Source organism: Camelus bactrianus, chromosome 13 (assembly GCF_048773025.1).
Source record: "Camelus bactrianus isolate YW-2024 breed Bactrian camel chromosome 13, ASM4877302v1, whole genome shotgun sequence".
Classification (NCBI taxonomy): Eukaryota; Metazoa; Chordata; class Mammalia; order Artiodactyla; family Camelidae; genus Camelus; species Camelus bactrianus.
In genome coordinates, this window is record NC_133551.1 from 26340146 (window position 1) to 26365719 (window position 25574).

General features: G+C 37.8%; 1 protein-coding gene and 1 long non-coding RNA gene across 5 annotated transcripts in view; one reads left to right on the forward strand and one right to left on the reverse strand.

Annotated features, from left to right (window-relative positions):
• Positions 1-25574, forward strand: part of NEGR1 (neuronal growth regulator 1) — a 779253-nt gene that overhangs the window by 747854 nt on the left and 5825 nt on the right. The gene's annotated exons all lie outside the window — the stretch shown is intronic.
• LOC123619270 (uncharacterized) overlaps positions 7825-25574 on the reverse strand; it is a 243719-nt gene continuing 225969 nt past the window's right edge. For 3 of the 4 annotated variants that reach the window (XR_006727827.2, XR_006727826.2, XR_006727829.2), the window contains 2 exons: positions 12026-12093; positions 7825-9894 (listed from right to left, as the gene is read on the reverse strand). This is a non-coding gene — a long non-coding RNA (uncharacterized LOC123619270). The remainder of the gene's footprint in view (positions 9895-12025; positions 12094-25574) is intronic. The other variant, XR_006727828.2, reaches the window with a different exon arrangement.

A 25574-nucleotide genomic window follows, 5' to 3' on the forward strand; every position in this document is an offset into this window, starting at 1 on the left:
TGGACCCATGCAGTTTAAACCCATATTGTGCAAGGGTCAACTGTATATGTAGTCATGGGGTTGTGCGCCCATCAGCACAATCAATTTTAGAACATGTTTATTGCCCATTAAAGAAACCCCATACCCTCTGCCTAGCACCACCTCTCAGCCTCCCATCCCTCCCAGCCGTAAGCAACCACTGATCTTTCTGTCTCTATGGATTTGCCTATGCTAGACATTCCATGGAAATGAAATAATAGAGTTTTACAATAATTTTTACTGGTTAATTTTATACAGGTAAATATATTTCATGTTCTTAAAGCCATTCTCTGAGCCATGTATTTATAACATCATGTACCTACCATGTTTGTAGGGCTATAATAATTTTTGTTTAAAGCTTTTGAATGAACATATACTTAAATATATATATAAATACACTTTGATCGGCCATTGAAACAGGACTTATTTCTAACTTATTGGCTCATTACTGATTCCACAACCTCAATATGACTTCAATTTTTCAAAAATGTATTTCACTAAAAATTATTTTTTAGTAAAATATATTTTCAGTTGTTTCTGTTTGCTTATGAGGTCGTTTTGGAATACAGAGAACCACCATGCTTATTACCAGTAACAACAAACTTTGAAGCTTGCAGAGAAAGAGAGTCTCTCTGTTCCACGTGCACACTGGGCCCCGGGAGTCACACTTCTTCATCACACAGGGACTTTTCAGGTAGTGTGGAGCACAGTGATTGCTGTCCACTTTGAAAATTCCTTAAAAGCAACTACTAAAACAGGCGTCTCCTTTGGACTATTGCTGTGGACTCCTGATTTGTCTCCCTAGTTTCCCATGTGCCCTCATCTTAACCTACCCTCTACCACAAAGATCTTGAGTGATATATTTCAAACTTGTCACTCCTCTGCCCAAAACCATCCAGTAGCTTCCGGTCTCACTAAAAATAAAACCCAAAGTTCTCACTGGGGCCTGTATGATACTGTCCCAAGTTCTACAACCTTCTCTCTTCCAATCACCGTCTCACTGGACTCTCTGATTGTACTCCAGCCATTCTAATTTACTGTTATTTTTAAACATACCAAGTATGCTCCTGCCTTGGGGCATTAGTGCTAATGGTCCCTCTGCTTTATACAATTTTCCCTCAAATATTTTTGTGGCTCATGTTGTTACTTTATTCAGATTTTTGGTAAAAGTCTCCCAATTCTTGATCATACGAAATATCAGGACCCTTCTTTTCCATTCCCTTTCTGTTCCCTTATCTTATTTTAGCTTCTTAACATTTATCATCACCTGAGATTGATTGTCCTCCCCTTCCCTGCCTGCATGTAAGTTCCCTGATGGCAAGAAACATTTGTTCACTGCTGTATCCCTAGTGCTTATGTAGTGTTAGAATAATAGTGGGTATTTAATAAATGACTGTTGAATGAATGATTGACTAATTGGACAGATGGGTGAATGAAAGAAAGAAAAGAAATATTGATCCTCTTCCCTTCAGATAAAACACCTTCAAAATAGGAGTATGGAATTTCTACAGACTGTTCAATTTTTCTCTGAGTACAATCAAAATGATTAACTCTGTTTTTAGGGCTACAAATTCACCTTTAATCCTAAAATTACTTCTGATATGGCATAGTATGAGAAAAATCCTAGAGAAATTCAGCTAGGTAAAAAGAATGCCTGATTTGATTTCAACCTGAGTAAAACTTTGAAAGACTTAAAAGATAAGAGAGTTTTCTAAACAGACGAGCTAACTGCAAGCCTGGTTTTAGAGCTGGCATTTTATAGTCAGTAGGTGAAATATTAGAAACGATGAAGAGGCTTGATCACCAACGTCCTGCAGGAGGATCTTGAGTAGACATTTTTCATCTCCTCTTCTTCTATCAGTGCACATTTCATCAGAAAAATTGGAAACTTATAGCCATTTTTTTTTACTATATTCAAACTGCACTTTTTGTGTATTTTAACTCTAAATAAACTGGATTCATGATTTATACCTGCATCATATTTCCAGATGCATTTTTATTTGCTTTGAAATCATTATTTGTGGGTTTTGAGTGCATCTAAACAATGCCAGGGAATATGCATCTATTGGCTGGTTACAAAAAATAATTGCTCCTATTTTTATTCTTACATGGAGAGTCACAGCTATTAAAAAAAAGCTATGAGACACACCACTTGTGAAAATTTAGTAACGTGTGAGATTTATATACTTTCTGTATTTATATACTTTCTGTATCCACGCTAAAATGTGGATGTTTTATAAGCAACTCTGTGCTGTAAGGACTTTGGCACATTTGGATAATCTAAAAGTTTTAGATTGAGAATACAGTATGACTGCTTTAATACGAAAAAAAATTTCCAATTCCATTTTTAAAAATCTAAAACATGAAATTTAATTTCACATGAAAAGCACAAAGGCACGTTGCGCCTGCCAGTCGCCTCGTTGAGCCCCGAGATGAAAGAGCAGAGAGCTACGGGGGGGGGGGGGGGGAGGACATACCAGGGCAAAACCCAGGGGAAGGGGCTGAGGCCGAAACGGGCCCAACGAGGCAAAAGCCCAGAGGAAAGGTGTCTGCGAACCAGGAATCAAAAGCCACAATGGCCGAAGTGTGACAGAGCAAGCTCACTGTCCAAGCGGAACAGCAGGACCTTGCCTCCCCTTGACACTGCAGCTCCAGTCGTGGACGGCAGCCCTGCGGTGGTAGGAGAGGTGGGACCTGGCGCCTGTGTAACATTTACTCGTGCATTTGCTTTACCTGCCCTTCCAGTCACTTAGCATCCTAAGAAGAGGGGCCGAGACCAAGACTGAGCTGGCAAAGGGCCTTGAACCTCATAGGCACTCGAAATACTTGGTTGAGTAATAAGTGTAAATTATCCTCCCAGAGAATCCTTCACAAATAAGCAAGGGTAATCCACAAGGACCTTTTCACTTTAAAACAGAAGAGATTTCTTAAATATTTCCTCTTACAGAATCACTTTGAAATGAGAGAAAACACAAAGTTTCCATGTGAAGATCACTTTGGGAAAGTCTTAAGCATTACAAAACAATAGTTTTTAAAATGGAAGGGCCTTCTCAACCATACCATAGTGTGTCTTCCCTACCAAGATGTTCTGATTGCTGCCATTTGTCTGGCTGCAGGATAATGAGGTATGGGTGTGTCTAGGAATGGCTAGAGAGCTCCCAAGGCGATAGCAAAATGGTACGCGTTGTACAGTGGACCTCGCAGACGGAGAAAGCATTTGAAGGATGGCTTTCTGGACAGACTGCCTCGGGGGCCACTGGCTCTGGGTGATTCGGCTCAAGCTACTAACAAAAAGAAGTTTACTCGGCCCATCCTTCACTGATAAGGATTTCATTGTGCAATCCACTGAGCATTTGAATTAAAAATGAAATGTGACTTGGACTTTGCATGTCTCTTAGCCTTTTGGGGGTCTTAATTTTACCTTAAAAATAATTTTTAAAAACTACCATGGTACATAGTGATATATATTTCTGACTTACAAAATAATCCATTTAAATATTGGGTTTGTTCCTTCTTTAGAAACAGATTGTTCCTTGAATCTAAGTTCACTGAAAATAACATAGCTGTGCCTGCCAGTATCAGCTGTTTAGTCAATGTGGTTTATGGAAAGAAATTCTAAAATTACCTAGATGTTACCTCTGAATCACAGAACCAAAAAATTATTGTGTTGATCCTGCCAAGGTCATTAATTCATCCTGGTTTGTGTGTGAGAGAGAAGTCTTCAAAAGGCTTTATTACCTGTAGGTGACAAAGATTTTTAAAGTATCCTTTGCTTTATTAGAGAAACCCAAAGGTAGTTTGTTTGTTTTTAATGGCAGATCTTTTTCTAAAAATCTTCTAACCTTTATATTGTTTGCTTATCTCTGAGGGGCAGCATAGTAAAATGGTTAAGAGCAAAGGTCTTAAAACTACATAGACCCAGTGTTTAAAACAGATCCCCAGTGCTTATGTGTATCAGTATGCCCCATCTGCAAAAAGGGGAAAATCATATAGACAGTTGTGAGAATTAAATAAATTTATCAGTGTACATATGTATATGTATTTGTAGAACAATACTTAAACATGGGAGGTCTTATTATTTTGCTGAAGTCCCAGAGGTCCTCAAACATGGAAATCATTCCTTCTCCTTTAGCTGTGTCTTTCAGTGCAAGCACATTGGCATTATATCCTCAGCATTTAAGATTCAAGCTTATCCTCAGTGTCTTACCCTCATAGCAGTTTTATAGGTAAATAAAGTCAAGTCCTTTAATTTTTGAGAAGCTTTGGTTTGAACACTGTTACTGCAAGTGCACTATTTAGGATGGGACTCAACACAGGCTGCCTGTACATCAGGTGTGGAAACCTTCAGCCCACAGATTAAACATGCACCTTAGCTTATTAATGTATTTTGCCAGAAGCACAAGCACCAAAAGCTGGCATCGCCATCCATGTCTTCTGCTGTGAAAATTACAAGAGGGCACTTGCAGTCTTTTGCAGCGTTATCCTATAAACACATATGCTGGGGCTGCCTTCCTCTCTGCCAGTAATTATATTTCTGTTTCCCTTTGCCCTTTCAATGTGTCTGTGTGTGTCTCTGAATCGTTGTTACATATGAGGGATTTGTGTGAGTGTGTGTGTGTGTGTGGTCAGTCTCTCTGTGTGTTCTTATGTTTGGCTGAATAATTCCCTTGGAGCACATCTCTCATTATTTGTCCTACTGTCTTTGTTGGCCATCATCTTTGTATGGCTCATACCAAATCTAAGTGCAGAACACTCTTTATATCATTGAATCAGTCTACTGCTTAAAATTCTGGAGTGTTGGAGTTAGAATGGAGTATTAACTTATTTTACAGCTGACACAATTCATTAATAGAGAACCAAAATGTATGTTTGTTTGCTTACTGAAATTTATTGAATATAACTCATTCACTCAACATTTAAGTACCTACTATATGCCAGGAATTGGAAACAGAGTTTGTTTTTCTTAATCTCATTTTTAAAAGGTGCCTGAAATACTATACATGTCTATTAACTTGAAACATAGCTAGTAATTTAAATATCTTTTAATCTATTGATGTATTGCCCTTGGTCAACTCTTTACAGAAAAAGTAAAGGAGAGGGGAGGGTATAGCTCAAGTGGTAGAGCGCGTGCTTAGCATGCATGAGGTCCTGGGTTCAATCTCCAGTACCGCCTCTAAAAATAAGTAAATAAATAAACCTAATTATCTCCCCCCAAAAAATCGCATCTAAATAAATAAAATAACATTTAAAAAAGTAAATAAAGACTAACATATTTAAAAACAAAAAAAGAAAAGAAGTAAAGGATTTCCTCCCCTGCTCTAAACACAAAGTAAAAAATTTTTGGTCAAAGAATATGTAGAATTAGACATATATTTAACAAAAAAGATTAAGCTACGTTAATGCAAATAAATGCAAATCCATAATAGGCAGGAACGTAACCAATTAACCTTAATGTCAAAGAATTTTCTTCTTAGAACAAAGGCAGAAAGGACAGTCCACCCTTGGCTCCGTTATTGGCTGGAGATGCTTGTGCGGTCGGGCCCCCAGCCTTTGTGTTCTCTCACGCAGGAGAGCAGAGCGCAGTCTGGGCCATACGGGGGGCTTCTGTGTCTGTAAGGAAGACAGTCTCTGAGTTGGGCTCAGACAGAGCCCCAACTGCCTGCATGTGCCTCTTTGTCTTTGAAGTCGCCATGCGGGGCATACAGGTACAGACATTGTTTTAGGTGCATTAGTAGAATACCCCCCAGTTATTCGGCGGTGAGCCTAGAGAGGCTTAAAGGAGAGAGGTAAGAAGCAGTGCAAACCAAGGAGCGGATGGAGAGGAGCTGCCACACGGCTGCCGCGTGGGCTTCCGCTCCTCCTCACCGGCCCTTCTTTGATACGGGATTTTCAAAGCAGGTGCTATTCTTACTGCAATCACATTGTCACACTCCATTATGAGGAAGCAATTAAGCCCATAATAAGTTGAGGTGATGTTTTGTATTTTTTTTTTTAATCTCACACAACCGTTGATTTGTTAGCTTTTGAAAACAGATAGGAATTTTTCAATTATACCCTGCAAAGTACCTTTTCTCATTCTGAGTGTTTGAAAAGCAAATGTATCTTGGATCCAGTGCTTTTGTGTTTACAAATCTGGATATGATTTAGTAAGCTTTAAAGAGATAGCACACGCATAGTAAGGAAATCAGATTTACATAATTTTCTGCTTGCTTACAGGGCACAGCAGTTGAGGTTATCTGTTACATTTGGGAAGACTGTTTTAATGCGGTAAGATGAAGTACCACCTACAGGACACTTGATCTTGCTAGTCTGACTTCTTGAAATAAATTATGGGCTGATCTGTCATAGTGACTTTCAACATAAATTGCTATTATAATCTAAAGAAGCAATTCTAAAGGAGCCTGCTTTTTCACCTCATCTACATAAAAAGATTTCAGTTATTTTTGCGTTTATTCTTTCCTCTGGTGCAATTTATTTGCTGTAACTTTTCATGGCAGGAACAACAGAAATCCGTGCTTTGTTCACTTTATCCCATTCTTCTATTCATGCATGATGAGTAGCAAATAGCCGTTTAAATGGAGAAATGTACAAGTAAAAAAGTATGTTGGCTTTACTTTTCGTATATTAAAAAAAAATGTTTTCTAGGGGGATACGTGTGTGCCTTTTTCCCCACCGGAAATACAATCAGATTGTAACCTTGGGGAAATAGATGAGCCCAGGGCTTTAACTTTATCTCCTACACATTTTATTTATTTATTTATGTATCCTTGCAGCTTCAGTAGCTACTGTATATAATGAGTGTTATAGTCCAAACTTCTTTTAGTTGTGGGAGTGCAAATGAAAGCTAGGGAAACAGGAGGTCGCACAAAGCCAAAGGACTCTAGAGGCAGACCCTCTTATGAAATCGTGAGCCTCTGGGGAAGGTTTGATGGTTTTTTGTCCTGATTTTTGCTTTATGTTTTGTGAGCATTATGCTTGACTAAGCTTTCTGTCACTGTCTCTAAATTCTATTTGTCCAAATTTGCCACAGTGCCTGTTTTCTGTGTTATCTGTATTCATTATTGGCCCACAAAGGAGTTAGAAAATAAGCATGGTTATGTGCTTACTAGGATTAGTTATTCACTGATAAGTGTTCAGATTAAAGCATTTTATGTTTAAAACATGTGGGAGAGTGCACCCAGGGCTCCTGGTCAAGCTTTCCTCCTGTACTCTGGATAGAGATTACGTACATGTACACATTATCTCATTCAGGGCTCAGCACGGAATTGGAGTAATCTTGGATTTATAAGTGGCTCATGATTATTACCTTTTGACTCTTTGGAACAATAATACTGACCCCTTGGAGTCTCTGATTGGAGGCTTTTTTTTTATTGTTTGCAAAGGTGAGGAAAGGTTTGTAGAAAAGACAGAGAACAGACATAGCATAGGATTACAGAATGCCATCTAAACAAAAATTTGAATTAAAGATAGACAAATAGGTTCAAAAGGACATTTATTTGAAATTATAAAAGAAATTCCACCTTGCCAAACCTTCCCATGCTTTTTGGTCCCCCTGCTCCAGGAAGAACTCAAAACAGTCCCACCCACTCTGAAACACCCTTCCTGGTACTAAGAACACTTACTACAGGCACTGCTCATTGGATGCTCAGGCATTTTGCCTTGACATGTCTTTAGGTTTTCCATTTCTAACTTTTGTCTCTTTAACCCTTGCATTGCTTTCTGCAGTTGCTTGATATGTCACAATATGAAAGATCAATGATTGCTTTTGTTTTCTGTTGTAGCAAACAACTGCCATGAATGCAGTGGTTTAAAAGCAACACAGATTTATTACCTCACAGTTCTGTTCTGTAATCTTGGAGTACAATATGGCTCAACAGTTCTCTCTGTCTGATCTTACAAGGCTGAAATCAGGGCATCCACAAGGCGCTAGGGAAGAATCCACTTTCAGGTTTCTTTAGGTTGTTGTCAGGATCCAGTTCCTTGTGATTGTAGGACTGAGGTCTCATATCCTTGTTGGCTGTTAGAGGCTGCTCTCTGATTCTAAAGATCACTTATTCCTTAACAGGTGGGCCCCTCCATCCTCAAGCCAGCAAACAAGTCAAATCCCCTTCAAGGTTTTAGTCTCTTGATGTCACCTTCTGCCACCAGTGGAGAAAACTGCTTGTTTTTAAAGAGACGTGAGACTATGTTAGGCCCACCCAGATCATCTCCATATTTTAAGGTCAACTAACATGGACTTTAATTACATCTGCAAATTCCTTTCACAGTAATACCAAATTAGTGTTTGATTGATCAACCAGGGGATAGGAATCTTGGGAGATGGGGTAGGGGTACCTGTGATACCCAGCAATTCTGTACAGAGTGGGTACTGAATAAATATTTCTTAAATGAATCCATAAATGCATGCATGAATGAATGACTGACAAAAGACACTTTTAGAAGTCAGATAGCTCACCACATCAACTACTGGTAGATAAAACTGAGCCTCCAAGTGAATAGAATTTCATTTTACCTGAAGAAGTTAGTTTGAGGCCATTACAGTTCACCTCATGGCCATGAGTGAGTTGACTGACCACCCGAAGATATCCTAGTCTTTGTTTAACAAATGACAACCAAGTTAAGAGAGACTTTTTTTTTCTTTAAAGATCTGATTATCAGCACCTGAAAATTATGCCCTGGAACAAAATTGCTTTTACAAACTGATTTATACGTGACAACTAGTTATCTCCTCTAGCACTCTCCGTGACCTATGGGTATTAACAACCCCATCCTACAGACAGAAAATTGAGGTTCACAGTACATCAGTATTTTGTTGAAGGTCTTAATTCTTTTTACTAAAATTTTCCTAAAGCAATTTACTTTGCAAAAGAAAAAAAAAAGGGCATAATTATGTAATCAGAGAACTAAATGAAGTGAAGAATTATTTAAAAAAAAAAAAAACAAAACAGTACTCTGGGCAGTCTTCTACATGCCTTGCCCAAATGTTGATAATTATAATACAATTGTTATTCTGGTCTGTATTTAACACTGGAAAGATGTCACCTCAGGAATTAAAACAGTAAGTTATCTATGTCAGGTAAAAGAGTCTAGTTTTCCCAGCATCACGTCTAACCAGTTGGAAAAGGACCAATGCTCGCTACCTACCTGTGAAGTGATCAAAAGGTAGTATCTTCAAATGAACAACATGCAATTAAACACATCTCTAATTAGCACCTAAGAAATAGTGACATTCAACTTTTTCTTCCCAGAGTTTTGTCATTTTTCCTTATTTTAAAAAAGCTTTTTAAATCTATTTCTTTCAAGATTCAGTGACCTGGAGATCTAACCACATTTACTGACTCAAGATTTCTTTTCTGTAACTTAAAAACAAATCCAAATGCAATCCAATGGTATAAAATGCACTTTAGGATGGATATGCAAAGGATAATTGGAATTACTGGATTCATATAATTTAGTAAACATACCTAGGAATAGAAGAGGACTCAAAATACCCGACATGAAGAGATGCATTTGCAAAGCTCTAAATTCAATATGTTTGTGTTTCTGCTGTTGCTTTCAATCAGGAAGTCCCCCTAGGTGGATGACTCTTCCCTCCAACATTGTTTAAGTTTCAGTGTCATTTCCACCACTCACCTTGCTTCTTCCCAGCCACTCCCTCTCACTTACAAAATCCCTTTCATAATATGTTCATATGATACTGCATTTAATTGTCAGCAAATAATAAAACAAGGCTTTCCATGAGTTATTTTTCTGCAGCTGCTAAGCCCAGATTTAGTCTAAGGCAGTGTTCATGGTCCTGTAAATGACTTCGAGCTTGACCTCGGTCCCTACCTTTAGCATCAGACTGAAATTTCATGGGAATTGTCACGTTGTTTCCTATGAGATAAAAATGGCATTAAGTTTGTCATAAAGAAGGAAAACATATAAAAATCATGATGACAAATTAAGAAATACTGAACTACTCAATTTGTGCATTTCATTGAACATTCTAAACCATACAAATTTGAATGAAGTTTTCAATACACAAATAAACCAGTTCTGTAGCAATAGATGCTGCCATTGTATATCAGACATTATGCACAGTGAAGCCAGCTGCATCAGAGAGACGGGGGAACTGGGATTTGCTTTCAATGTTAAATTGAAATTCAAAAAATTTATTATTATTGCTCTGTAATAAACAGGAATTCTGCTTAGTGAAAAACTCTGTTTGTATTATTGGTGAGTTTCTTGTTCCTGATTCACATGTGGATAAAGCTGCTCTATTACTCTTTATAAGCTGACAGCTGCCATAATGCTTAAACTTAGCAAAGGCTCATCTTGCTCATATGCGAATATCACAAGAATAGTTTAAATAGGATAGACAAGAACTAGTTTAATATAGGGGGAGATTCTGGTAAGATTAGTAGGAACATGCACAGTGCTTATTACATTCTTTTTATATCCCTTTATCTTCAGGAAAAAAAAATTGTGTAACAATGAGAGATTAACATTTAATATCTCGTAACTTTTTGGTGAAGGGAGAAAATAATCATCTGTCTTTTCCAATTTTAAAATTTAAAAAGTACACCCAGGTGCAATTATGTAGCCCAAACCTTATTACAGTAAGACATGTTTCTAAGAATAAATAAGAAAGGAGATGACTTTACGGTTGCTTTCCTTAAGTTCTACACATAAGCTTACAAGGGATTTAGAAATTCTTTTTGACCATTAGAATGATGCTGCATTTTCTTATTAATTGTGATAATTAAATTTAGTGTGAAATGGAAAATGTGTATCAGAACACATGTATTTAAGTGCAACTTTCTGATTTCATTAGCAATTACTTTCAGATATCGGTATACCAGGAAGGTGGAGAAATGTTACTGCATTAAAAACAAAATAACACATTTCTTGTCTTTAAACAAAGCTTTGCTCTCTGGTAAGAATTTATGGTTCCTTTAATCCCGTTTTCATTTTTTAAGTTTTAAAGTCCTGACCCCAAGCATGAATAAGAAACTGAAGCTGGTCCTTCACTTGAAAAACAAAAACCCCGCATTTTATGGAAGGATGTTCTAAATAATCTTCAGATTTTATGTGTGCCTTTGAGAATCTGGTGAATCAAGACATAGTCTAGACATAGCCCCACCCACTGTGTCTTTGGTCCTATCTGACCTGGAGGGCTGGTGAGAACACCTGGAAACTGTGTGGCCCAGCAAAGCTCAAGCCAAAAGAAGGGCAGGCAGAGCTAACAGTTTACAGAGCAAAGCCAGCAACCCCATCCGACCAGGGAACTCAGGGTGTGGGTCAGCTCGAGTTAAGAAAACAAAGAGCTTACTGGTTTTAGAACTGCTTTTCCTGCTGAGCCTGGGCAAGGAATCTAATTCATAACCGTGCTCATCACTGAATGTGGCCTTCAACCTGCCCAGCCAGGGAACCTAACCAGAGCACACAGGAAGCTATGCAGCCCATCCAGCAGTCCTGTGTGCAGAGGCACTTGAGCAGAGAGCACAGCCCACAGCTTTCCCTGAGCGCGGAGCAGAACTGGTGGTCTCACGTGACCAGGGAATTCAGGGCACGCTCGGCCTGATTCAGGCCCTCAAACAACAACTTGTATAGGGCAGGGCAGGAAGACTAATTCACAGCCCCACCTATTACTAAATATATTACTGACCAACTAGTAAGTCTGACCAGAGAATTCAGGGAACCTCGGAGCACATCTTATAGCCTCTCTTGGGTAGGGAACCAAGCCAGCAGTCCTATCCAAGTGTTCTCCGCCAGTGCAACACTCCCCAGTCCCCGTCCTCAAAGCTCAAAGGGTTGTCTCACCCAAAATAGACCCTAAAGCGAACCCTACCTACTCAAAGACATTTCCAGCAGGTACACCCAAACTGACTGGTCAAAACCTTTCTCTGCCAAAGCAAAAGTTTAAAGAGGGACCCCATCACTCAAATGTAAGGAATCAAGGATCATGAAAAATCAGGCAAATATGACAACACCTAAGGAAACTAATAAAGCCCCAATAACTTACCCTAGAGAAATGGAGATCTGTGAACTGTGAAAGAATTCAGAATAATCGTCTTAAGAAAGTTTAGCGAACTGTAAGAAAACACAGACAACTAAATGAAATTAGGAAACCAATGCATGAACAAAATGAGAAGTTTGACAAGGAAATAGCAACCATCAAAACTAACAGAAACGAACAGGTATCTGAGAGTTGAAAAACACAACAGCTGAACTGAAGAATTCAGTACAGAGTTTCAAAAGTAGACATGACCATGCAGAGAGAGGATCAGCAACCTGGAGTACAGGACCCTGGAAATTTAACCAGTAAAAGGAGCAAAAAGGAAAAAGAATGAAAAAAGGAGTGAAGAAAGCCTACAGGAATTATGGGACACAATGAAAAGAGACAATATTTACAAGAAGGGAAATCCAGAAATAGAAGAGAAAGAGTAAGGGACAGTAAGGATGCTTAAAACAATAATGGCTGAAAACGTCCCTGACCTGGGAGGAGAAGCGGGCAGCCAGATCCATAAGGCCCAAAGAGTCTCAAATAGTTTGAACCCAAATAGGGCTATAGTGAGACACATTATAATTAAATTTTCAGAAGTCAAAGACAAGGGAAGACTTTTAAGATCAGTAAAAGAGAGAAATTATATACAAGGGAACCCCCGGAAGATTATTGGCAGATATCTCAACAGAAATTTTTCAGACCAGGAGAGAATGGGGTGATATATTCAAGATATTGAAAGAAAATAATTGTAAATGAAGAATTCTGCACTCAGCAAAGCTATCTTTCAGAAATGAAGGAAGAATAAAGACTTCCCTGAACAAACAAAAGCTGAGGGAAAGCTGCTTTCAAGAAATGCGAAAGGGAGTTATTTGAATAGCAGTAAATTAACATCATAAAAACACAAACAGGTAGCATAAATCTCACTGGTAATGGTAAATACATAGTCATAATTAGATTCTACAATAGTGGTGCATAACTCACATCTCTAGTTTAAAAGTTAAAAATAAATAACCCAATTAAAAATAGGCAAAGTACCTGAATAGACATTTCTCCAAGGAAGATATATGAAAGGCAAAGAGGTATGTGAAAAGATGCTCAAGATCACTAGTTATTAGGGAAATGCAAATTAAAACCACCACAAGATAGAACCTCACACCTGTTAGAATGGCCAGCATCAAAAAGATAAGAGATAACAAATGCTGGCATGGATGTGGAGAAAAAGGAACCATTGTATTCTGTTGGTGGGATGGTAAATTGGTATAGTCACTATGGAAAAAAACTTTGGAAGATCCTCAGAAAATTAACAATGAGAAGATGGATGTTAGCTGATCCTATTGTGGTAATCATTTTATAACATATGTAAATCAAGCTATCAGGTCATATACCTTAAACATATACAGTGATGTATGGCAATTATTTCTCAGCAAAACTGGGGGAGAAAAGATACATGGAATAGCTCTCTCTTTTGACTAAAAACGGCTCATAGGAGGAGCAAGAATGTTTTGCATGTGGCAAGAAGAGTGAACCAAATATTTGCTGACTGTAAGGGTGCACTGTTGTAATCATTAAGGCTATTAGACAAATATCTTGATTATGCTTGTTCTGAGAGCTTGGGAGGACTGCATTTTTCCACCTGCTTTGAAGATAAGTATGGCCAAGTGATTTGTTTTGTCAGTAAAATGTGTTAAGTCAGGGCAAAAGAAAAAAGAAGAAAAGAAATATTATGAGCTTCATATGCTTGATAGATGAAAAAAGTCCAAGTTGAACACATAAGGAGAGATATAAATGAAACATATACCAGCTATAGATCTTGGAAATTATTTCAAACATTTGATATTTCAAAATAATCATGTCACTGTTACCACGTATATAGAACAAATTCATTTTGTATCTTATTGGTTGCCGTGACTAAAGTGATATGTAACTGTTGTATAATTTACTAGACTATAAAATTATTTTGATCATATTATATTTAGAAACATTTTAAGGTTGTATTTGATACATTCAATATTAATAAGCAAGTGAGAGTTATAAAAACCTGAAACAAGATACTAAATAAATTAACGTGGGCAGTTCAGTGTTCCGGAAAGGACAGCAGACTCAAAGTCTAGAAACTCTCATTAATTCCCTGTGTAGCTCTTTCCTCTGTAGGCCTCAGTCCCTTCTGGCTTTAAAATGACATAACCCTAAAACCTCTTTCTCTAACTAGATTTCGGATTTGATTATACTTTGACAAAGGCTAATAGAGTTTCAAAGTTTCTTTAACCCTGGAATTCTAATATCTGATTTGGTGAAAATCATCACTTTTCTTCTAGAGTAGAATGTTTTGTTTCAACTTGACTGTAAATTCCTCAAGGTCCAGGACTAGGTCTTGTTCGTCTTTGTATAATCAACAGACCACAATGACTATCACAGAGGAGATGCTCAGTAAGAATTTGCTGAATAAATGTGATTACTGTTATAAAAATCAGTTACTCTGAAGTTACTCATTTTATAACGTATCTAAGACTGGTTTTCCAGTTTGAGGTTTAAGAGTATATATTTAGGTTAAGAATAACTGAAAATACTGCTAAAGTAGAGGAATCTCTCAGTAAAGACTTTCTTTGTCTTAAGAAATGACAAGGCTTCTCCTAGTGTTTTATGATCAAAGGAACTGTGGATATAAACTTCTCAGCTGATAGACTGAAGAACTTCTCAGTGCAGGCCCAGGAAGTCTTATTTCAGTTACAGTCAAAAACTCTTTCAAATAGTAATGTAAGTGGCCAAATCTGCAATATCTAAGTGAGGCAGAGCTAAGGTCTTCTAATGTAATAGTTGAAAAAATTCCCACCTTTCTTCTAAAATACCTTGATTAGTGTCCCAGGGAAATTATAAGCAGTGTATTGTCTTTATTTCTTAGAAAGAAAATCACTGATCATACTTTATAATCAACATGAATCCAGATTGCAGAATATTTTCGTTGCTAGAAACACAATGCAAATGTATTCATCTTTTTTTTTCCATCTTTGCTAGGCCATCTTTCGGATAAGAATTCCCTGAAGTGTGATTTTTGTGTACATGTCCCCAAGTTCCTTTCATAGAAGTTCTATATCCCATTTTCCCATTTTAGAAGTTGGATCACCTTGGGCAGAAAATGTAAGGCAAGCTGGACACCCAAGAAAAGAGCATTTTGATATTGTCGGGGGAGGAGTATTTTATAGCTGAAGTCATAATAAAAATATAAGAACCATGAGTGCTTTAAAATATTTAAGAAATACAATAGGAGACAGAACTTTCATTAGGCAATGTTGCTGGTGTGGCAAAACCCAAAATGATGATAGTGTGAAACAGTGGATAATATTTCTGGGATAAAATCTATGAGGAAAAAAATTATCAGATTTAATTAAGATTTTAAGACCCCTTTTTCATTTTTAAGGGTATATGCCTGGTAACAGTATAATTAATACCAACCTCATAAAAGTGATGCAACTGAATTATCGTGAGCCAAGAAAAGTGGAAGCAAAGTGATAGGATAACTGTTTACTTTCCATTGATTTACTTATCCAAAATTAATTTATTGCACACCTACTATGTGCAAATCACCATGCACTCCGGGAAATATGAAGTGGCAATGGACACAGTTTTGATAACCTCCAGTCAGAATGGCCATCATTAAAAGTCCACAAACAATAAATGCTGGAAAAAGTGTGGAGAAAAAGGAACCTTCCTATACTGTTGGTGGGAATGTAAATTGGTGCAGCCACTATGGAGAACAGTATGGAGATTCCTCAAAAAACTAAAAATAAACTTACCATATGATCCAGCAATCCCATTCCTGGCATATATCTGGAGGAAGCTCTAATTCGAAAAGATACATGCACCTCAATGTTCATAGCAGCACTATTTACAATGGCCAAGACATGGAAACCACCTGAATGTCCATTGACAGATGAATGGATAAAGCAGAAGTGGTATATACATACAATGGAATACTACTCAGCCATAGAAAAGAATGAAATAATGCCATTTGCAGCAACATGGAGGGACCTGGAGATTATCATACTAAGTGAAGTCAGTCAGACAGAGAAAGACAAGTATCATATGACATCACTTATGTGTGGAATCTTAAAAAATGATACAAATGAACTTATTTACAAAACAGAAATAGACTTACAGACAGAAAACAAACTCATGGTTATCAAACAGGAAAGAAGGGGCAGGGATAAAATAGGAGTTTGGGATTAGCAGATACAAACTACTGTATATAAAATAGATAGACAACAAGGTCCTACTGTATAGCACAGGGAGCTACATTCAATATCTTGTAATAACCTATAATGAAAAAGAATACATAAGATAATATATTTGTGTCTAACTGAATCACTTTGCTGTACACTAGAAACTAACACAACATTGCAAAGGAGATTCAAGGGAGGGGGCAAGTAATGGTTAAAGGGTCAAGTAAGTTATCATAGAGGTAACCCTGGAACTAGCTTCTTAAGGAGAAGGAAAAATATGTTCTATAGCAGCTGGAAAATTGGCAGGAAGTGGAAGAGGGTGATTCCGAGTAGAAGAAACAAGAATTGCAGCCCGGGGTTTAAAGGGTGCACTTTGCTCAGAGTATTGTGATCTATTTAGAGTACTCAGAGAGATTACTGTACCCCAGCACACAGAACAGCTCACTGGGCATAGTAAATGCTCAGTAAGTATGTATAGGTACTCAAGCATTATTTGTTTAATGAATGAATTTTCTGATTTGTACCTTTAGAGCCGTGCTTTTTACAAGGAGCATATTGTTGGCGTGGTTACCATTTCACAGGTATAGGACTTTGAGGTACATGTGACTGGATATTTCTTTTTGGGCCAAGGTACATTGGTATATCTTGTATAAATACTAATGCATCTTAAAAGCTACCATTTAATGAACACATAAATTCGTGCTGCATTAAGCACTTTACCTAGCTGGCTCAGTTACCTATCACACCAACACTATGAGGAAAACATTTTTGTCCTCTTTGATCAGCTGGAGAAAACAGGCACAGAGGTGCTAAGCGGGCAGTGGTGTTCTTGATTGTTACAAATATGGTCTCCATCCATAACTAACAAATTCAGATAGGAATTACAGACAAGAGGGGTTCTTTAATGGTTCTCTTGGAGTGAGTGAGTGTGTGTGTGTGTGTGTCTAACTGTTTGTTTATGGTATGATGTCTTCAGAGACATCAAAGAATACAAGATTCTTCCTTTCAATGGACTAGAACTGACCTCCCTTTGCAGTGGTAGTCAAAGTTTTCCAGTCCTGGATTGTTGACTGATGATATTACCTTGTCCATAATGCTGCTTTCTTCTTCTTGAGCTTTATAGTGAAGCCTCGCTGAACTGCAGAAATTAAAATAATTAACCAGTAGTTCTCTGTAATAAATATTCTGACAGTGCCAATCACTTCATCAAATCCTGTGAGTGGTACAAAAGTAAATGAAATATGACCATTGTTTTCAAGGAACTTAAACTCCACTGAAAGAGAGGGACACCAGAGTGGTAAGGTGTAAGTAAAAGCAAACGGCTGTGGGAGAACAGAGGAGCTGGCAGATGACTGCCAACTAGAGCTAGCTGGTAGTTCCACGTGGGAGTGGAAGCACAGAGATTCAGCGTACCTGAGTGCTTGTCACCATTTTTGCCTCTAAACTTAAGCATGTCATTCAATCTCCACCAGCCTCAACTCCTCAGCTACAGAAGTGAAGGTTTGCACTAAAGGGTCCTCAGTACCCCTTAGAGTTCTGGCAGGTTCTAACTTTGTGAGCAGATTGCGTTTGAGACGGGCATTGAAAGATGGGTAACTCTTCCAACTGGAGAGCTGCAGAAGCCTGTTCCGAATGAGGGCAGAGTGTGAGCTAATCTGCAAATGAGGCAAAGGCCTGGGCACATCCTGAGAATGGAGCGCCTCCGGGCCCTGGGTGCCTGCCCGTTAAGCGAGCAGCCAGCCAGAGGGCTGGAGAGGTAGCTTTGGGAAAGATGGTATTGAATTCCATACAAAGGCATTTGGATTTTATTAAGGTTCTTTTTTTTTTAATAGCCAAAATATAATGGCAGTGATTAGAGAATCATTGAGAATAACTGAAAATCAATCTGCGGCATAACAAGTGGAACAATTTAAGTAAATCAGAACTACAGGGCCAGATAATCACTGGTCTTTATTGCATTTGAAAAGCTAAGAAAAAAACTGGAAGGTGAATGGAATATTCCAGAAAATAAAAAAGATAATCAAACCTTAAGAGATTCTTTATCCTTGATGCTAAAGGAACACTGATAAAGAATAACAGAAAAGAAGCTGGTTTGGGATAACCTTCCTAATGCAAAAGCTGAAAAGAATACAATTCAATAAACAGGAGAATTTGATCATAAAAGTTTTAAGTTGAAACACTTACATAAAAACTAAAATAATTTCACACTCATATAGTTCCACATATATCATCCTACAAACTCCTTCAACTTGCGAAAATGTTTACCGGTTTGCAATTTCACCCATTTTTTACCACACTAGCAATGTCACATTGATGATACAGCTGATGGCAGTGACTATTAGTGACCTTAAGAACACAGCTGGGTTTCTATTTTTATTTCTGTAAAACCCTCTTTCTTCAGCTAGACGATGCTTTAAAGGGCCAGACTAAAATCTATATAGTCAAGGCAGTTTGTGTTGTGTGTTTGTGTATGTGTTCACCAACAAAGCCAGTCTTAAAAACACATTTCCACACTTCCACCCTCAGGTACACGAAACATGTAATGACACTTACAAAGAAACCCATTTGCAAACCAACCTGGAACGAATAACTGGACTTTGCCCAAGTGCAAAGAACCATTTCGGGTTAGACAAAATTGCCTCTCTTGGGAACACATTTCAAAACAGAGCGACTATAGATTCATGTAAATCACTTCTGATTTGCCAAAAATAGAATAAACAAAAATATCTGACAAACTTAAAAGATACTGATGAATAATACAGGCTTCACAATTTTTTTCAGTGACTGTGGAAGACAGAAAAAAGGCAGCAGAATTTGTTTCTATTTGGGTGATTGCTTACTTTTTCTCTTTCACTCAAATTAGAGGTAATAGTCTCAAGAGAGTTTCATCTGGCTATTTGCAGAAAAAAAGGTGTTTATCTACTAGTAGGCAGATTTCTGAATATAGGTAATAACAGAGACAAATATATGTTTAAAATTCCTAATATAGTTGACGCTGAGCAAATGGGAATGTCTACTGTGAACTTTGGCAAAATGGCTATTTTGCAGGCAGAAAAGGATTCAAGGATGATGGTCTGCCAGAGAAACAGCTTAGCAGTTGCTAAGAACAAACTGTCAGGGAATTCCACGAGTCAGAAAGAGAAAGGAGTGGTGTGAGTTTCCTGGCCATTCTGCTCATCGTGTGTAACACAAAACAAAGATCTTTTATGTGAAAATAATTATCTTATAAGTTTATGCTTGTGAAAGCTCAGTTTGTAAAAGATGCTGGAACTTCCTGAAGATAGGCATTTGGTTTTTGACAAATGAAAAAGTAAACATTTTTGTTAGAATATGTATCTAAATATGGATTTCTATAACCTTAGGCCTCTCATTTGAGAAAAGTGCACTAATGTGCACTTTTATCTCCTTCCAAAGGAGATAAAAAAGAAGGCTGACTGGCAGGAGTTAGAAGTCATTTATCCAATCCTTTCTCTTCCCAAAGTCGAGTGACGCTAGCCGTGGTAGGGCTCACAAGTTATGCCTTACTCTACAGGTCAGAGAACTGCTTGAGAAGAGGACGAGGCTATGTTTGTTTTTCTGTATTCCATGAAACAGTGTATAGCACAATACAGGGGTGTTGAGTAAAATAATAGGAAAATCTATACATCGGTAGCCCTACCACAGGACAACCATGCCACTCAGGCATTTCCCAAGCCCAAGCCTGGGGGAAGAAGCAGCTCCTGGAGGGTCTGCAGTATGGGAACAAGTGGTATCCACACAAACAAAGCTCTCCCCCCAGACACCTCTGATCCCTGGGTGTGAGATGGTAAATGAGAAGACATGGTTTGTGCTGGGTCTTTAGTGCAGTACATCCCATCTTAGGGCGTGGGCCATTTTATTGCACAAGAAATAGCACAGGAAGGAATAATGAGATGATGTCACCGGTGCTGAGACTTGCCCAATTCATCCAAACGCTATAATCAAAAGCTGTGCATCCGGTTGTAAAGCAGATCCCATCCCGGGCCTCCTCTCCTTCTCTCGTCTCCACCCAGTGTTTAGGCAGAATTAAGTGATACAAAAAATGTAGGTGTGATCTGAGCCTCTGGTGTTTTATTCCTAACACCTGCTGCTGGTATTAAGGGGTGGATATTGCTAAAGAGAGAATTAAACCATCTTTCAAGCAAACTCCTCCCACTGTATGTAATGAGACAGAGTTGCACTGTTTTGGATTGAATCAATGGTGCATAATTTCTCAGTAAACTAATATGCACTCTATTTTGAATCCATGTTAATCACTTTCTTTTATTTGAAATCTAATTTAGGTGTAAATCATTCACTTCCCATTAAGGTTTACGCTTCCTCAGTAAAATGTAAGTTGAGGCCAGGTTTTTCTTACAGAAGCGAAGTTACTGTAGCTAAATAACTCCACCTAAGATTGCAACAAGAGTCTCAAAAATATGACTCAAAGCTAGTTTAGCTAAAACTTGAGTAATTTAAGGAAATTGCCTAGGCAAGTAATTGGTATTATACCAAACTAAATATTTCACAGTTACATTTGCTTTTTCCTAAAAATAAAAACTGGAGCAATACAAGGGGAAACTGCCAAGACTGAAAATAATATGCAGCAGCTGTAAGTAATTGGGAGTGATAATCATAATTAGACAAGATGTAAGATATGTATTAAAGCTCAGATTGGAGCTTCCTGTTGGCAACTGGGAGAAATCCCAAAGGCCTGGACTCTACACGCAGCCCACACACTTCTGCTTCATGCCCGAGAGCCTCTCTGAAACCAGACTTGGCGTCAGCTCAGCCATGAAACCACTCCCACAGCCATGCACCATACTGTTCCCCTTGGGGAAACAGGGAGGAAAAAGAAGAACTCAAAGAGGTCATACTCCCTGCCTTCCAGGAGCCTGCAGACCAAAAGAAACTGGACAATTATCTAGCAGTAACTGGCATTAAATAAAAGTCCTCTGAAAGAAGCCAAGATAATGAAGAGAATATTTCTGTAAAATAAAATGGAGAGACAGCCTTGTAAGACCAGAGGAGCACTGACTTAACCACGTGTAGATGAAGAATGAAGTAAAATATGCTTGTTCTACAGAAAACATCTCAAGCTAAAGAGAAAGCTCTATGGGGACAAGAGCCATTTCTGTTTTGATCAGTGACTCAGAGAATGCCTCGCATGTAGCACACACTGAATTTGCTAAATGAACGAGCAAATGAGGAGCGTTTCGCTAACACTTGAGGGAGTGTTTATCGTGCGTTAGATGCTATACTGGGTGCTTTAAACATACCGACACATTTAATCTTGATGATCACTTTTGAGCTACTACCAATCCTCATTTGCAGATGAGAATGCTGAACTCAGCAGTTAGGAAACGCGCCTAGGTTAGTCCAGGTAGAACGAGGTGGAGCTGGACTCTGAACCAAGCTCATCCGGATCTACAGTCCATGTACAATGCACATTTTATCTTAAACTAGAATGCCTTTAGCTTTACTCAGGAAATGGGAAGAATAACAACCAGCCTTTTCTGTTGTTTGTTCTAAATTCTCATCTATAAACCACACCGAAGTGGCCTTCCTGACATACCTCATTTCATTCCTTCTTTCTCTTTTTCTTCAATAAAGTGGTGAACTTGAAAGCATCTAACACATTCCTCAAAGGCTGAGTATTCTCATTCTCTCTCTGTTTTAAATCTTCACCCTTCCCTTTTCTTTCTCCTTTCCTTCTCAATTTAAACATCTTTCTTGCTGCTTCTCCTCGAAACCAAAGACAATGAAATAGGTAGTAGGAAAGAAATGGAACAGTTTCCCCCTTCGACACTTTGCCTTTTAAAAGCAAGATATCACAGAAACAACTACTGAAATAGAGCACTTCATCAAAATGACCTTCAATTAGACAAACGCATATTTAGGAATATTTTTGCACATTTAATTCAATATACACCTGTTAAACATATTTGATATAAGATACAAACACACACATGACAAGGAGGAACATTACATAATTTCAATATGCTTATAGTCCAGTGGATTTTTTATATATATATATATATATATCTTTCTACACATATATAGTATGTATATATTATATATTATATAGAATTTCTTATAAAAAAGGAAAGATTTATGAAATCAGGTGTAACCAGGAGGCTACCAATTAATATTAGAGAGATTGGGGGGGCCTCATGGAGGAGATGGTATTTTAGATCTTTAGGGAAGAAGAGGACTTTGAATAGGTGGAGAAGGAGAATGGGAAGGATGGCCATTTAGGCTTAAGGATGTAGCATGTGCAAATGACAGGGAATACTGGAAATACTCTGTATGTTTAGAAAATGGCCCATGTGCGTGGAGATAAGAGTGTGTCTGAGTCTGGATAAGTTGACTGGATCCAGATAACAGACGTCCCTGAGTGCTGAGCTACACAACTTTGGCTTCCCTCAACAGGCAGTGGAGACCTCTGAAGCTCTGGGGCAAATGTAGGCGTCTACTCTTGCCCACGCTAGTACAATCTACTGTCCGAAGAAAAGTCAAGCTTATATTTAAAAATATCAGTTAGCCTCTTCTGCATAAAACTACCCTATGGCTTCTCATATCACTCAGAAGGAAACCAAACCCCTCACTGCAGCCCAGCTACACCTGTGATCACACACCCTCTCCCTCCTAATGTTACTCAGGATGAGCCGCAGAACGATATTCACACGCAACTAAAAACATGGCAGGAAACATACAACAGATCTGACCATTCCAGAGGCACAGCTGGATGTCTCCTAAGAAATTCAGGACTATATTTGGGAGCCCTGGATTCATCTACACTCCCTTTTTCTGTAAGAGGATGGTGCTACAGAGTTCAATGCATGCTCTTGCCTTATGTAATCTGCCTCATGATCTATCTTCCTGGTCCTGCTCAAATGCTAAAGGAAGGTATTCCGACTCTGTACAGGTCTTAGAAGGTAAGAATGAGCCTAAAAGTAGGGAGGGAAGAAAATAAAATATGGATCATGAAAGACAGTATTATTCTGAAAAAGGAAATCAAGATTTGTGTCCGCTTATGTGTTTATGGCGATAGTATTGGAAATGGATATGAACCTTAACATCATTCAACAAATATGTATTGAACACTTACCAAGTATCATACTCCACTTCCTGTACCAATGATAAAAGATACATAATAAATCCTGACTTGAAGCCATTCTTGGTCTAATGGGGAAAGACAGATATGTAAATATGATACAATAAACATGTAAATTCAATATTAAATATAATACCAAATTAATTTGTCATGTGGGATTTTTAAGATATATGACTTGGCATTAGATATCTGACCTCACATTCTCTTAACTAACTTTGGTTTTTATTTTTTGGCCCACTAATTGTAGCTACTCTATATTCTATAGACCATTTTCTATAATAATTGCAAGCTAATGATGCAGCAATAGGCTCCTACTTTATTTTAGGACTAATGGAAGTGTTGCATTCACAAACAACTAGAAAATACACCCATTTGAGATATCCATGGAAAAATATACTGTTAATTGCAAAGTAATATTTAATTTTTAAGTACATTATTGATAGACATTTTTCATGTCTAGGACAAGAGGAGGCTGAGTAGAAGATAAGGCACATTGGGGGGAAAGATGGCATTTAAGGTATATGATAAAAAGGAGTATATATAGAGATAAATGAAACTGAGTAAGGAAAAGACCTTACCTACTTTATTAGATATTGTATTCCCAGCATTTAGTACAGTTCCTAGTACCTAGTTCAATACATATTTGATGAATGAATGAAAGAACAAATTGGTAGGTTCTCTAGTTTATAGATGAGTGGCTTGCTTCAGAAGAGATTCTATTTTGTAGGAGAGATATATTTCTTTTAACACTGACCTATTTATGTATTTAATTGAATTGTTTATTAAACAGATATCTCTTGAGCATCCACTATGTACTAGACCTTGACAGACTTTGTGTCCGGAAACCCGATGATAAATAATACATGACCTAGGAGGGTTTACAGTCTGGTGAGAGAAACAGATATGTACACAAATATTTGCAACGCAGTATGCATAAAAAGGAATATATATTGTGACTTAATGACACAATAGGGTAGTCTGCTCAGCATGTTGGAGAAGGAGAGGGGCTCAGGAAAGACTGTCCCAAAAGTGCATTTTAAAGGACAAATAAGAAGTTTTGAGAGTCTTTTATACTCTACCCACTTCATGTACTATTTAATTTGTCATGATAATAAAAATATTATCTTTGCTTTGTGTACTTGGGTTTTAAGATCTATTTCTTATTTATGAAGTCATTTTATGTGCTTTGCTTGTTATTAGTCCTTTATTATTATACTGGGTTTACTGCACTCAAGATTCTTCCAAAACAACAGCAAAAATAACTCTGAAGTAGCTGTCATTGAGAAGGTAACAGACCAATTAAATATTTATTTATATTAAAAAAAACCCCATCCTACTAGGTCTCGAACAAGAGGAAATAATTAAAAGAGTTTCGTGGTTTTAAATTAGACTCCTTATATATCAAAACTTGAAAAGCTATCTGTTCAACAATAGACTTACTTTCTTCATCATTTTCTCATTGTTTAAAACTCATTTGTGACGCAAACAGAAGCATCAAATAGTTGATTTTGCTCCGTGTTTACTAAAGAGTGGTAGTCTCAGCCCTTGAATCTCACTCACATGGAATCAACCTGTTGTAATGCCAAGGAAGCTCCCTGCTGGCAGAGACCAATGTATCTTTCATCTCCTTTTATTCTTAGAGTCGTAAACAATGTAATTTATTCTTCCAGTAACATGGAAATATAGTCATTGACGAAAGTCCCATTAAAAACTAGCTGCTGGTAATTCAAACTCAGTGTGACTGAAACTGCTCCTGGATTTGAGTTACGAATTTGGGGGTGAAATAGTATTTTTTTAATTACATTATTCTACCAAGAGACAGTGCTTGAAATCTAGGTTTCATTAAGAAAGGCAGTTAAAAGTACGTTGGCGGAGCTTTTTATTATTACTATTATTATTCTTAGGGTAAATGAGAATCAGTCTCAAGCAAAGCTGAACATGCCTGCGATGTTCAATTTCTGGAACACAATAAAATTCACATTCAAAGAGGCAACTGTCCTCTTGTGGAACAAAGTGGAATCCATTCTGTAGACTCCCACAGTATCCCAAACTTGGTGAATCTCTAGGTGAACTCTCTCAGTGAAAATTCAACTTGACTGTTAGCCAAGTACCAGATGAGCTTGTCTATATATAAAACTGTGATCTTTCTGATGTATAAATGTAATCATACAATTCAACAGCTCCAAATTCTCCAATATCTCCTTCAGTATAAAAAGCTAAACCTTTTTTCATTACA